The 13,253-nt window shown below is 43.6% G+C and overlaps 1 long non-coding RNA gene across 1 annotated transcript; it reads right to left on the bottom strand.

The window, feature by feature from the left end:
* Positions 1-708: 708 nt before the first annotated feature.
* Positions 709-7,654, bottom strand: LOC126538282 (uncharacterized). Its single transcript, XR_011893679.1, has 3 exons — positions 7,560-7,654; positions 2,627-2,812; positions 709-849 (listed from the first exon to the last, which is right to left on the bottom strand). It is a non-coding gene; the product is annotated as an uncharacterized lncRNA (long non-coding RNA).
* Between the last annotated feature and the right edge of the window lie 5,599 nt (positions 7,655-13,253).

Below are 13,253 nucleotides of genomic sequence, written 5' to 3'. Positions count from 1 at the left end.
TTGACATGTTTTAGAGACTGTTTTCCCAATGTAGGCAAATTCGTATTCGCAAATAACCTTGTATGACACCAAGAACTTGCTTAGCAGGAGTATTTCTAACATTTGCAAGATACGAAGCTCCTGAATGCATATCTAAGCCTGGTGCGCACGCCTCCCTTTAATCTCATCAGCAAGTTTCTGGAACTCATCTAGAAGGTTTCTTATGATGAATGTAAAGTTGCTTGCACGGGAGAAATAGGCAATTTAAACAGGTGAATTATGCAGCATAAGAATGATGTCAGCAAGAAGCAAGCATCAAGAAGCACTGTCACTCAATGCGCATAGACTATCAAACGCAACAATTATTTGGGATGATTTAAAATTCTGGCATTGGAACGAAATGTCTTTTAATCTATATATAAACTGATTATTCACTCTAATACCACTACCTTTACCAGAAACATTCATAATCATTATCCTATCTATGCCACATCATCCTAGCTAATGTTCAAGCCTTCATAAGCTGCTTTTTTTACTGCTAATTTTCTGTGGGAAAGAGGTGTCCGTATGAAGACCATATCATATACTTATTACCCGTTTTTTGATAAATGATAAGGGAAAAACTTCACACCAAAAATGCATTGAGCTTGAGCAAGTTTTACGTTTGAAGCTGTTGATTCTTTTTTCCCTTTGCCATCATTGACCCACCTGGTTAGCTATGTAGACAGAAAAGCTGCAGGAGAAAGGTGGGGGTGCCAAATTAGACTTGTGCCACAGGGGACCTTTTCACGGTCACTGGAGGAACTGCCTGTGGCCTCGGCATCTTCCTTGAGGGCCATGGCCATGTCTAAGAAACCTTGTCTCCACAGGCTGCATAAAGAAGGATAATTTTCTGAGCCATGTCTTTTTTTTTTAAAGAACCCATTTAAGGTGTATTCGTGGCTTTGCACCACAAAACTGACACATGACTGGCCACTCAAGACAGTTTATGTGTATTCGCAGGCTTATTCCTTGGAAAAACACTTTTATGTAGCACACAATAAGTAATAGTACCAAAAAGTGTATAAGGAGGCTTTCATATTGCTCTACAACTTTTCATTGACACATTTCATTTAATTATTCGAGATATTTATTAACTTATTAAGAATTATGCAATTAGGCAGAATGCAAAATGTAATCAGAGTATCTCCAAGCGACGGCAAACAACATTACCTTCATTTTGTCTAGTTACATCGCATTTACATATTTCTAAATCTTGGTGCACGATAGTTAAGACACCCTGTAGATCAAAAAACAATATTACAATTTTCATAATCATCTCTTGCGTGTTATTGGTGGCTATGGCTGCTTCAAGTTATTCTTTCAGTACGGTACAAGCAGTTTTGAAGTGAAATTGTTTTGCATCGAGGGCGTGTAATTTAGAAAATCAAGCAAAAAGTCAAGTTGTGTTCACTATTCAGATGTTTAACTAAGAAGCTGCAGGAAAAGGAAACAGGACACAACACCTAATAAACAATGCAAAATTTGAAAATTTAAACTGAACAAGAAACCAGTTTTTGAAAACGCAGAAAAAAGCCAGCAGCTTACGTCGAATACACCCTTGCTATGTACTCCAAGTGAAGTTGTTACCGCAATGCTTGGGCACCATATGAACGTAACAATCAACTTTGAGCAGAGTATTAACACCACTAAATGAACTGGCCTTTGAAGATTCTTGATTTGAAATCCTCAACGACTTGTTCTGGCGTTTAATCTGTCGAGCTCAATCTGTATTCTCAAAAGCTGGCTCTCGGCCATAATTTCTCTAAACGCAACATCAGCTTAAATCTCAAGATAGGGTTGACCTGTAAATAAAGTGGATAATGCATGGCAAACATCATGAACACTCTTACATGTTAACCAGAGGGTTCACTCATGCAGCCATGAAATTGTGATGCAGACACGATATATTGAAGCTGGTTTTGTGAAGTGTTTCATGCTTCCAAGGCTTCTTCTCCAGTTAACAAACAGAACTTCAACATGCTCACAATATGTTGGCCATTTGCAAGTAAACAGCAGCCTTTTTGGGTGCCCAGGTTGTCTGGTGCAAATCTACTACGCCCCAGTACTTGCGCTACCCAGTACCAGCCACTTTAAAATGCAATGTGTTCAGAGCCCTTTCCCTCTGTTTTTTTTGCTTTGGAAACAGTTTACCATGTGTTCAGTAGGTGTCGAGAAAGGGGACAGAAAACATTGCGCACCAGTGATTTCTAATGTTTTGCCGGATGCAGCACACCGCACCGGATGCAGGTGAAGCCAGTGGAAATGCGGTGTCATGCAGGCGCTTGTCCTGGAAGCAGGGCATATGGTGGACTAACTAGTGCGTGCGATCAGATAATATTGCTGCCGAAAAACTTTGTGGTTTTTCACATTTTAGGAGGTCTCTACATGTCTGGTAAGCGCTTTTATGACAATCTGAACCCGTATACGATAGTGTGCTCTTACATCAAGTTTTTTTTTTTCTCATTTACCAGTGTTTCCATTGCACGCCACTTATGTTGGCGACACTGTAGACACTGCAATGGAAAAATTCTGGACACCTCGAAACACTGCTTGGGTAGTTTATGGCACATCAGGCAGGCATGTTAGGGGAAGAAATGCCACACACCCGTGCAAACGAAGTGCTGCCGCAAAGTTGTGAAGCACCAACTTCCGGGACAAGGTTGGCTTCAGTCGAGGGTGCTCGATGTGCTGTCCATCCCCTGTAGTAGAGATCAGTGGTGTGGACCCTTTTATACTGGCAGTCTTTTCTGATCGGAACCGTGGCAACAGCTTCCACCATACTTTTTTGAACCTGCAACATGTGCAGAGAAAGTCACATCACTGTGCTTTGATTGTATGGCTTTATTGTTCTACGCATTCTATCAAATCATTAAAAATACAGTTCGCACATTTTTACTACTGTATATAGACAGTCTAGTTGCTAGACACGCGAAACATTACCATCCCTCTGACAGAATGCAACAATAGAAGCGTACACTGTAAAGCTACACTAAAATTTAAATTGATGTGACACCGTATGAGCATACAGTATGCTTACTGTATGCTCTAGCCCTGTGTCAAGTAAAAGTTAATCGTCAATCATTTATGGTGTATTTCTACTTATTCTGGGTCATCAAACCGTACAATCAATGTTCCAAGTTTACACATTGGCTTTTGATTGCCTATGTGATCCGTTTCCTACTTACTCATGCAGTAATCCCACTGTAATAAGGAAAAAGAGTTAGAAAAAGAAATGCCGTGATAATCTTTCACATTTGCTGAGGGCCGGAACAATGGCCAATAGCATGTGGTTGAAGCTACATAAATACTCAGTTTTCACACAGCTTAATTGTTCAGCAAGTAATAAAGAGGTACGCTGTGCGCCTCTGCATAACCAATAAAATCTGACTACTTGACACTGTACAAAGGCTGCTGCTTGATAGTGTTCGGCAGTTCGGCTTTGGTTTTCTAATATACAGAACTGTTTAGGTACCAGTAGTTTACTTTGCGATAAAATGGAACTTGGAGCACTGGTCATTTGCACATAGATAATGCGACAGCAAATATAACACAAGGATTGGAATATGGGTCTCTTAGAAAAAGTACATACACATTATGAATATAATGTGATGTGATGTCACAATGAAACAGAAAGCAACGCATAGAAGTGGATGGCACACCTATGCCACCAAGGTTATTGGACAGAAAGTACTTCAGAAGTGCCCGCAACACAGTCAAAGAAGGCAAAGCAGCATTTCTTTGCGTTGAACACAATGCATTGGTGGGCTAGTTGGCGCGAATCCATAAATACTTTGTTTAGCGCAAAACAATGGACACAAGAAAGACGACCAGCATAAGGCGCTACTCTCAACTGACATCACTTTATTGCGTCACTCCTTTATAGATAGTAGAATCTAGAAGAACATGTGCAGTGAGCACCATGTGCAGGGACCATCAACAACCGATCACAAGGCGCACTGATGCGACGGGATCCAAAAAACCATATTGAGCACTGCACAAGGTTAGAGAAGGCAGACTAATGCACTGTGACCCCAATGACTGTATGAAGAAAGCTTCCGATAACTCTCGGGCGGTGGTATCGCAGCACTTTTTCAAAATCATAGTATCACGAAACATGGCTTTGCACTTCCATATTTTACAATCTTGAGCCAAATGGGAACCTGTGCCTGTTGATATGGATCGCTTATGTTCGCAATGTTTCGTGATACTACGATTTCGAAAAAGAGCCGTGATACCACCGCCAGAGAGTTATCGGAAGCTTTCTTCATACAGTCAATGGGGTCACAGTGCATTAGTGTGCTTTCTTTAACCTTGTACAGTGCTCAATATGGTTTTTTTGGATTCTGTCGTATGAGTGTGCTCTTGTGATCGGTTGTTGGTGGTCCCTGCGCATGGTGCTCACTGCACATGTTCTTCTAGATTCTACTATCTATAAAGGAGTGACGCAATAAAGTGATGTCAGTTGAGAGTAGCGCCTTTGCTGGTCGTCTTTCTTGTGTCCATTGTTTTGCGCTAAAAAGCAATTATATATTCCTTGTGTGTGTTTGAAGACAGCTCCACACGCAGTAGCGATTCCAGTATTGCTGCCCAGTGGTTTAGCTCGCCGCAGCTTGAAGTGCCACAAAATATAAGGAGAGAAACCTGCATTATAGTTTTGTTGTAAACAAGAATATAACGTGAAGTGCACTCTGAGGCCAGAAACTATAGAAAGAATTTTCATGATGCACCACTGTGCAGGCTTTGATAGCAAAGTCAAATACATTTAGTGTAAATATCACACTATGATGGTACACAATGGTGGTAATCTGTAATAATATAAAAGGTGCCTTAATGTTACAACAAAAATTGAGATTACTTAATAATAGCCCTGTAAAATTTAGCATGCAGGGGCACCACTTGCTTAAACAATAGTGATGTAATGCCTATGTACACAAGTATTACCCATGCATTTCTGCCATTGTCCAAATGGCATAAATGAATGGGTAATACTTGTATACATAGATATTACATCTCTATTGTTTAAAGAAGTGGGTAAACTATGTCTGCCTCATACAAGATTAGAATTAAACCATAAATTATATATGAAGTTCAGTGTTTGACGGAAGCCCGTCTGGTCGGGATGAAACATGGTTAAAAGGTAAAAAACCCGGGGCACTTCGCCGACCAAATAAAGACTTAAAAGAAAACACTCGTCAATGTTAAGGACAAATTACCAAAAGAGAAATTCCCAGGTGTTGTGTACGTTGTCCCATGCGCGGATTGCGACTACGTGTACATTGGCGAAACTGGTGACTTTGATAGGCGTCTTAAACAGCACAATTATGACGTCAAAAAAGAAAATGTGAAATCCAGTGCCTTGGCTGAGCATGCCACTTCAAGCGGCCACGCAATCGACTGGGGGAAGGCACGTGTCCTCGCCAGGGAAAAAGGGCTATCTCGACGCCTTTATCTTGAGTCCCTCATGATCCAGACTACGCCACACACTCTGAACAGGAGCGATGGCAATCTGCCGTCAGTGTATGCGCGCTGCCTGCGTCACGTGTTCTAGACTATTTAAGCGAGCTGCTCGAGCACTTTCGTTTATTTTACCTGTGAACAAGGCTCCCGTGTGGGAGCCGAAACGTCTTGTTTTCTTTTAAGTCTTTATTTGGTCGGCGAAGTGCCCCGGGTTTTTTTACCTTTTAACCATAAATTATATATAGTCACCCTAACAGTAACCCCTCATTTGAACTTCACAGTAAGTAGACGTCACCTATTCAAAGTTTATATGTTGAATGTAACGAACCCTCATTACGGCAGCGCAGAGCATTCCTCACATTTCCTTACGTACTCAGAATTCAGTCATCACCGCAACACATATGCTACAACATCGTCACACAGTGCAACTCACGCTTACACTACACAAATAAACCAAACATGATTAGGCCACTTGTACTGCGGTATGAGCAATAGTGTCGGGATTATGAAATTCCCCACGAAGTCCTCCACGTTGCCAAGAAACCAGAACGGTTGGCCCCGTGGTACGATTTCACGCAGTTGTGCGACTGGACATTAACACACTTAACGAAAAGAGACACTCCTCACGAACGCATTATACAAGAATTCCGTGCTCTTCAGGACCAATATCAAAATCACATGCAATTCTACACTGATGGGTCCAAAACAAAAGAACACGTGGGTGTAGGGGCTGTAACAGAAAATTGGGAAAGAAATATTCGTCTACCAAAACATGCCTCTGTTTTCACTTCTGAAGTTTACGCTGTATGGGTTGTAGTGAAAAAGATTATCACTGGCAAGCACAAAAACAGTCATTTACACTGATTCCTTAAGTACACTGAAGGCTCTAAACCTAAAATCTGAGTGTGACCCCCTGTTAGGGGACATACTAAACATGGTCGCGCTTAACAAATATGGGAGATGAATCCACTTCTGCTGGGTACCAAGTCATGTTGGGATACCGGGTAACGAAGCAGCCGATAGATATGCATCGATGGCAGCGAACAAAGAGATAACAAACACAACACTTCCATACAAAGATAGCATCCGCGCGATTAGAAAAGCCTTAACGGAGAAATGGCAACGCGAATGGGACCATTGTGCTGACAACAAACTACATCTCACGAAATCCATAGTTGGCGAGTGGAAGTCATGCTACCATCAGGAGCGGTTCATCAATGCAGTTTTATGCCGACTACGCATTGGGCACACACACCTCACACACAATTACTTACTTACGAAAGAAGACACACCAACATGCGAGAAATGTCAACAGCCACAAACAGTTATGCACATATTACTCACATGTACGCAGACTGAAACACACAGACGAACACTTTCGCACAAATTATATCAACCACACATACCTTTACACCCTGTTCTAATTTTAGGTGATGATCCGCTAGTCCCATTATGTGACGTTTGTAAATTTCTAAACGACACTGGATTTTTACATAAAATATAGATTATTAACAAAGCCTTTCCCTTCATTAACTGGATTTTAAAACACCTCATGTTTGGCGCAGCATAGCCTTAGCCGCTTTTGCGCCATTAAACCCCATTTAACTAAGTAAGTAGACGCCTGTTGATGCCAGCCTCCCCCAATGCTAAACTGTGCTGCATGCTTTACAGAGAAATTATAGTGGTATCACTAAACTCTGAAGCTATTCAGGACTGCAGCATTGTAGAAGACATCCACAAATGTCCCATTTCATGTGTAACAGCCTGAATTGCTTGCACATATTACCAAGTGCAAATTAAAATTACGTCTCCTTGTTTAGCATTTTTGCCTGCTAGATCACAATCCAATGTCATCAATATATTAACATATTACCTCAACTAACCTAATTTGGATTACAGATTAACACCTTCGCATACTGCCACAGCAACACTCTGTCATATGCGTTGCAATCATAAAGGAGTGCTTGTCCACCAGCACTCCAATGTCACTAACAGTGATCACCTACACAGCTTGATTCAGGCGGCAGGTGGCAGTCATCATTCAGGTGGCAAATAGCTAAGAGAAAAAAAAATCCACTCACTTTGAGAGTTACAATACTGCGATAACTTGAGAGAGATGGACCCATTGCAGGCAGCAGACCTCTTCTCAGCTCCAGCACAAGAGCAACTTGCCTTTCAGTAAAAGGATTGATTAGTAATGATAAGTTACCTTGTTTTTGCTGAGTATCAATACAATCTGACTTTTATGCATATCCACTCTCCGCTTTAGTAATACAACTGAATTATTCGTAAAATAAAGGAGTCAATGATGATGCCATTCGCTTCTCTTGTATGTCCATTTTTTTTTCGCACTGATGCCCCGTTTACTGCTTGCTTACTGACACGAATGCCTTGACTGCCCAGACATCATTCAAAGCAACACGTCTTGCTATACTGCAAAAAGTTACACCGAGGAAACACAGCAGAGCAGCCAGAGCAAAGAACTTTTTCCAAAAGGACTTCTTCTTGGGCAAGTTGGTGCTTAGATTTCCTAGGTATACTTTGTGGCGCAAAATACATTTCTGGAAAAGGGACAGAAGAAAGGGAGACAGTTCACTGTCTCCCTTTCTTCTGTCCCTTTTCCAGAAATGTATTTTGCGCCACAAAGTATACCTAGGAAAAGAACTTTTTCTTCTGGTCACTATTAAAACGTACACCCAAGCAAGAAAGTAACGATCACAGGTAGTGAGCGACTGCTATTGCCTCGAACGTTTATTTCCGTATTTTAACAGAAGTTCTTGTATCGGATACAGTATGCTCTCAAGCCAACACAAGCGTCAATACAAGTGCGCAACTGAACGCAGTATTATTCTACGCTTTTAACGCGAGTGAGCAAAAGGTTAGAAGTACCTCACAGAAATTGCGATCGAGCCGATCGCGCTACGACTGGAATCGATCTGAAGAGATAGGGTGATCCCTTTCCCCATTTATGCGTCAGTATTTCCCTAAGACGTTGCCTAGTGGTATTTTGAAACAATATTTCTGTTCGCGACACCGGCTTACCACACATCACTTTAACACCTACGTTATGCAAACCAAATAAGATTAAAATGGGCTTACCTCATGAGCAAGTTACGAGTGCGCGTAGACTGTCGAACAACCGTTGAGAGCAAGCAGGATATATCCGTGTCCAAGCGCATACGTGCACCCAAACACAGGACAACTTCTTCGATGCCGCAGCGTGCAGAGTTTTGTACACGAAGTGAAAGACATCCAGCGCAAAATATCTCCGCGCGATGACGGCAAATGACGAGCGCACAAGCGTACAAAACACAGCGACAAATTCGGAACTTTGCCAATACGAACGTGCCGAGACCCAAGCAGCGTAACCATCCATCGTTTCTGTTCTTCGCTCCCGATGCGTCAATCTCTCTTCCTTGGAGTCTTGCTTCACTCTTGAGTACAAATCAAGAGATATGTACGGCAAATTAACAACTTTTACAACAGGACACGAAAAATTCCGGCTGACTACACATGTGCAGCTCCGACTGCCACTCCTAACGGACGCGCAGCGCGCGCTGCCCCCTAGTGCCGCACTCTGTGAGCGCGGAGCACGGAACAGTATCGGTTTCGTTTTCGCATTTGTGCTCTAGTTACTGTATCGTATCAGTTCAACGAGCACAAGCTATCTTGGCACGCTGGAACGACACGTGCCTTTCCTTGCCCTCTATTTCCACTACCCCTTTCCCTCGCACTGGCATAAAATGCCCAGCGCAATAAACATAAGTTCTCTGTTGTCTTGAAACACCTGCTGTTGGTTTCTTCGACCGGGACCCGGTCGATACAGTTACTGGAACTGCAATATAATTGCTTGACAATTAATTGAATTCTAAAAGAGAACACTTTCTCTCCCACAAGTTAGTGCGTTTTATACAAAGGGAGAGAGAAGGCAAGAAGAAGAAAGGCAGGGAGGTCAACCAAAGCGTTCGCTACTGGGGATAGCTAACCCCTGTGCTGCAATGAAGTGCAAAGCAATGCACTGCGATGCGCCCATAATCTCTAGTATAGTGATAATTTAGGCTGGTTGGTGCATGTAATGAACGAGTAAATAATGAGTTGTGTCATAACATTACCCATATATAAAGCACATGGAACTATTGGTGTTGCATTCTAGGTGAAAAAGAAATAAAGCTTGAATCGTTACATCTCGGCACTGGGCATTCTTTCTTTCCGTATTATTTTTTTCTTCTTTTTGACAGTACACACAGTACTAGCACGGTAATAGGTCCTTCATCTTCAGTCACCTTCCAGTAGTTTACACACATGTCGGTGCATGTTCGCGTTCTTTATTCTACCGTACAAGAACGAACGCGCTTTCCGGTCTTGGTTCAAGATGAAGCGCCAAATGTTTGCGATTACATCTTATCGCAAGAATTAACACATGAACAGTGAAGATTATGCGTAATCGATTTGTCTCAATGAAAGGGCGAATATTGTCAGAGACGAGATATTTTGTTACTATTATGGGAATGAGGTAAACCAACTACATTGCGGTTCAGCAATGCCCTTTGACACTTGGGTTATTTGCTTGCCGCATTCGAAAATTTCATCCGACCGTTGTACTTGGATCTATAGGCCGCCAGCCCCCTTCGAGACCATTTGTTGCAAAATGTAAATGCCGTTACGGTCATTATACCACTCCCTGCGTTTCGGTACTGATTTAGAGTGCACACAATTTTTTGCGTATACAGAGCACCAATGTCATTCCCAGTGCACCAGCACCTGAATGCTGCAAGCTTGTTTATTTATGCACGTATCTCCACGGCTCTTCGTTCACTTAAACATATATGCTGTGTTATTAACTACAAAGCGCTTAATTTGAGAACATTGCGAGAACACGCATATATTTTCGCATATGATCAGCGAGGCCCATATGCGCGGCAAACTGCGACCGCAATAGAAGATGCGTATATATATTTATACGATCTGTTATTGCAGCTTTCGGTAGAAGGCTAGCTCTCACATTTTGTACGCATCTTCATAATGCGTACAGTTTGCGTGTTCAATAAAATATTGTTAGCTGAAACTTTACGAGTACGAGCGCTCATTCGGACAGCTTAAGTTTTCTCACAATAATACGGATGTTCGCATAACAAAAACACGGAATTCTGTCTGTTTCGTCCAAAACAGTGTATAGCCGTACATATGATTACAGTGAAAATGTCCGTAAAGCTGAAAACGGAGAGCACTTTCCGTATATTATCGGCAGATTTTGCCGTATTCTTGAAATATGACATAGTTCCCGTATTTTTACCCTGCAGTTCTCCGTATAATGACGGAAATTTTTTACAGTGTAAGGGCATACGTTGAAAATATAAAATCCCTCGGTGGAATTGCATTCTCTCAGTATGTCGTCCTCTGCGTCGGGCTATGTATGCTCCTCGCAATAGGTGAACAATAATCAAGAACTTCTTGAGGCATCCAATGTGCTTATTACTTGATAATACAGAATATATAGGGTCAAGGGTCTTACGCCCAAGAAAACATGTCTATTTTCATTTCAAGCACGGTCGGGTTCTGCCCGTTGTTTGAGATAAAACGTGATAAGTTTCAGAATAATTCAACACTGCACAATCTTGATCGTGCACGGATTCTCCATCGCCACCGCTCATGCACGGATAATAACGTCATTGTAGTTAGCACGTCAATGATGTCTAACGCCGAAAAATACTGTCGCATCCGCAGTCTCCCCATTGGAGAAGTCCGCTACGCTGCCACAGCCTACGTCACACCGCCGGAGGACACAGCCAAAGGAGTCATACATAACATCCCTTCATATGACACGGAAGAAGACATTACCAACAGTCTCGTTTACAAGAAGAACCCTACGATTCTGCAGGCCCGACGCATGGGCAATACTAATTCAGTGCTCATCGTATTCGACGGAAAGCAAGTACCGTACCAAGTCTACTACCGCGGAGCAGAATACAAATGCTATCTACATAAGAAGCGCATCGAGGTCTGCGACATCTGCCGGACCGTCGGCCACAGGGCCGATGTATGCCCCACACCAACCCAGAAGAAATGCAAGAGCTGTGACACAGTAAATCCGCCGGCTGATCACCCCTGTCACCCTTGCTGCGCGCTCTGCAGCAAAGACCGCCCGACTGGTGATAAGTCCTGCCATCGCCGCTTCCAGACACCACACCTCCTACTCCAACGACGATTGGAACGCCTACGACTGGGACAACAAGAAGCTGACCAGGAGACGGGGCCATCGACTTCTGCAAATGGAGACTCAGCTCTGCCAACACCGAAGTCAACACTACAACTACAGGCTCCCGAACGCAGCAATTCACGAGGATGCAGTCGGTCTCGTGGACGCAGCCGCTTCCGAGGTCGCAGTCATTCACAAGGACGCAGTCACTCCCGGAGCGGACCGGATTCAACACCGCCGCAGCAGCAAGGAAAAGCAAGCCTGAGAACGACCACAGTTAAAGTGCAAGACGCACCCCCCAAGGTAAGCTGGGCCAGTATTGTCTCCCACACAGGTCACACCACACAACCTATAGCAACCCCAGTAAACACAGTTAGTGACGCTACCATGCACAGCTTCATGCAGGAGCTCCGATCCTTACGTGCTGAGATACAAGAACTCAAGACAGAAAACGCTAATCTCAAATCACAACTTGCAGACACACAACCCAAACATTTACCATCAAATGCAGACATCCTTCCTGTCCCTGCAATAGATTGCCCGCAAACCACCCAACAACCAACCTCGCACAAACGCAAAGCTCTCGAACCAATCTCAAAAGCGGCAGCACCAGCATACACTTCAGAAGGAAATGTCAACTGTGAGGCTCTTACTGAGCTGCAACAGCGGATAGAACGCAACCTCAGCGAAGCATTAGATTGTAAGCTTGCCATATTGCTCGACGCCTCCATTGCAAAGGCTCTCGAACGCGCAATGAACAACCTCGTTACGGCGAAACTAGAAACGCTACTACTGCCCAGAATTGAGCAAGCCTTTGCGGCAAGAAAACAACAGCGACAGGAAAACATGGACGACACGCGCGAAGTGCTTCAAGACATGGTCGCGACTTTGGCTCAAAATCACAACACCCGTTTGACAGGATTGGAAAACACCCTACTCCGTCCCAGAGCAGGTCCCCTAAAGAAGCCGTACTCGCGTCCCGACAAAGATGGCTGCGAGTAATCCAGAACGTGTTACCTACTGCATTTGGCAGTGGAACTGCCGGGGCTTCCGGCGAAAGCGAGCACACTTAGAGCAATACATTACCTCTCTCACACCACATACTTCCCCCGATGTTATCGCATTACAAGAGACCGGAGAAGCGGTTAAGCTGTCGGGATGCGCGGCATACACCGCAGTTTGCAATGATAACCGCAGGCCCCAAGTAACCACACTAGTTAAGCGAAACATTCCGGTTATACAGCATCACACAGGCATTGATACAGCAGCCCACATTTTTCTGGAGATCATCCCGTCTGCAAGGCGCAAGCAACAGAGCCTCTTCATCCTGAATGTGTACAGCAGCCCCAGAGAACAACATAGGTTTCTACGACTTTTCACTAAAGCAGATCAAGTAGCTAGGGGAGCCCCCCTGCTCATTGTAGGGGACCTAAACGCCCCTGCGGTGGCATGGGGATACCCAATGGACCGCCGAAAGGGAAGAGAACTATGGCTTGACGCGCAGAATCTAGGTCTTACTCTTGTCACGGATCCAACTTCTCCCACTCGTATGGGAAACAGCGTTAGCTGAGATACTACT

Source organism: Dermacentor andersoni, chromosome 4 (genome assembly GCF_023375885.2).
Source record: "Dermacentor andersoni chromosome 4, qqDerAnde1_hic_scaffold, whole genome shotgun sequence".
In the NCBI taxonomy this organism is placed as follows: domain Eukaryota; kingdom Metazoa; phylum Arthropoda; class Arachnida; order Ixodida; family Ixodidae; genus Dermacentor; species Dermacentor andersoni.
Note: the sequence above shows the minus strand (reverse complement) of the source record. Positions and strands in the feature narration are given on the sequence as shown.